Genomic DNA, 2442 nt, shown 5'->3' with positions numbered 1-2442 from the left:
TAGTTCAAAAGATGGTCAACCAGCATGTGAAGTATCCTTTTGGTAATTTAATTTTAAACAAAAGCACACCATCAGAAGAGGGGTGTACAAATGTATTATCTACAACCTAAAACAGTGAGGCAAGGTTCCATGTGTGTCTCATGATGTACTAGAATTTACATTAATTCTGAGAAGGATATCTCATGGTAATTGTCTCTCTTACACACCACAATTGATGGTTCTTAGGTCCAACTTTTCTCTCAAGGTACCAACACTCTGTTGAGTATGCACACTGACATTACACATCCATCGGAGCATACTGGCTTTATTCCTTGCGAGCTTATACATGTCCTCAGCAGTCACGGCCCATGTTTCACTGCCATATAGCATGGCTGTTTGTACACACGCGTCATATAGTCTGCCTTTTACTCAATAGATACCAATGTACATTGTAGTGATTCAGTCTCTGAAGAAGGGACCAAACCTGACAGTGGCACATAAATAAAAATGGTTTTCTATAAACTATGAAGTACAAATGGAATCACAAATTTCAAAAGAAAAGAGAAACACAAAAAATAATTACGTTTTATTTGTTGGTAGTAATCTCTGTCTTTGGTTGTTTCCAATCTCATGATGGAAGCTGCAGTCTCCTTTGATAAATAACATTTTCCACTTCTCTTCGTTATTTCAAATGATAAACAAGTTTTGTCAGACAAACATTTTTCTGCACAGTCTTCTGCTGTTACATTTTTCTTATTCCACAAAATTTTCCCAGGTACATTCAGAATTGCACCTTTTACTTTCACAAAATTGATCTTAGTAACTAGAATTAAAATAAGATTGAGAAAATATAAACAACAAAAACAAAATCAATAATTTCTAATACAGCAAAATGGACAAAAATCTGAGGTAGGAGCAGATTGATTAAACTAGCTGCTACACTTGTCTGGTATTTTATTTTATTGGCTCTGGAAAAGCAAAGTTGAACTCAAATGCCAAAGAGCCAGAACAAATACAATACATTTCGTCTGATGCTCTGAATCCATCACCAATGCAAATATTTATAATTATTGTTGATGTTACCAATATTCATAACACATTCTGCTATGAAAGTACATTAAAATGAGTAAAACTCTGTACTTAACTAACGCTTGTTTTATCAACCACAGAAGTATGAAAGGAAAAGTGCATTTAGATGGTGTTCGAACCCAGAATGTCAAAGGATGCAGCTAAATATGACTAGTCAGGGGAAAGACTATAGCCCATGTAACAAGCTAGAACATTTTATTTTGTCAAAATTACCCTTTTAGTGAGATGAAAAAAGAAAATTATCTTTAACGACCAGAACAAGTGGTTAGCATAATGATTTTACTAGCTGTTGAGGGTGTAATTTTAATTAGTCATCACAACTTGGTTCAATAAGTAGCCATTTTCCTATTTGTTTTTGATGCAGAAAGTGACCCTGAGTAATTTCTCCTACTACAAATATGGATTGAATGGTGTGAGTCAATGATCTGGGTCTGATTCTCAGTTTAAGTCAGTTTACTTTATGTAGAGAATTAGTGAGCTTCAGAAAGACATGAATTTCACATGAACTCATGGCATTTCTAATTATGTTTGGTCATATTCTTAAATAATGAATACATAATTGATTACACTGTGGTGATATTTATATTTTCTTATAAGCTAGTTATGAAAGAAACAGCTATGTCATGAATTCTATGATAACCTGCAGTCCTCGTCCAGCAAGAGCAACTGTGTATTAATGTACTTGTTTATTAATGTAATAAATATATCAAAATTAGACCAAATATTGTCCATCACCAACACTGTAAGCATCTGAAGGGCCAGGTGATTGTATTGAGTCAGACATAATATAATAATACCAAAGGATCAACTGTGTCTAATCTGTTAGCTTACAATATTAAGTTCAACTTTTACTGTGGGCCAGCCACTGTGGAAGCCTGCTATGCAGATGCCCAACATGTCAGATATATTAACAAAATCTCTCTCAATCACATGCCACAATTTTAAAAATGGGAAGATCAGATTACCTAATGTAATCCTAAGTATACCAGATCAAACTTGATTTGGGCAATGTAATTAATGGGCATTACGTGCTTGTAATCTATAGAAGATTAGTTGAGGGGAAAGATCACTAATATTCTCAGGAATATTCAGACTTTTGAAGTAAATTTGACATCTTTCTATAGAAAAGTATTGCCTCTTTTTCCATCAGAAACTACTATTATTATTTGTCTCATTATGATTTAGGATGGTGAAATGGATGACCATTAGAGTATCAGAAGTTTTGGATGATTGCTGAATTCTAGTAAAGAAAAAATCAGTGAATTGTACTGTACAGAGTATCAGAGGATGAAAAAAAGTATGGGGAAGAAAGCTGAGGTAGAGCTGTGGGGGTAACAAGTTTACTTAACAAGAATGTGGTATTGTCTGGACTCG

The 2442-nt window shown here is 34.1% G+C and overlaps 1 protein-coding gene across 1 annotated transcript in view; it reads right to left on the bottom strand.

Moving 5' to 3' along the window:
- Nucleotides 1-2442, bottom strand: part of LOC106869390 (uncharacterized) — a 206146-nt gene that overhangs the window by 141575 nt on the left and 62129 nt on the right. The gene's annotated exons all lie outside the window — the stretch shown is intronic.

The sequence above is a fragment of the Octopus bimaculoides genome, chromosome 10 (assembly GCF_001194135.2).
Source record: "Octopus bimaculoides isolate UCB-OBI-ISO-001 chromosome 10, ASM119413v2, whole genome shotgun sequence".
Lineage (NCBI taxonomy): Eukaryota > Metazoa > Mollusca > Cephalopoda > Octopoda > Octopodidae > Octopus > Octopus bimaculoides.
Note: the sequence above shows the minus strand (reverse complement) of the source record. Positions and strands in the feature narration are given on the sequence as shown.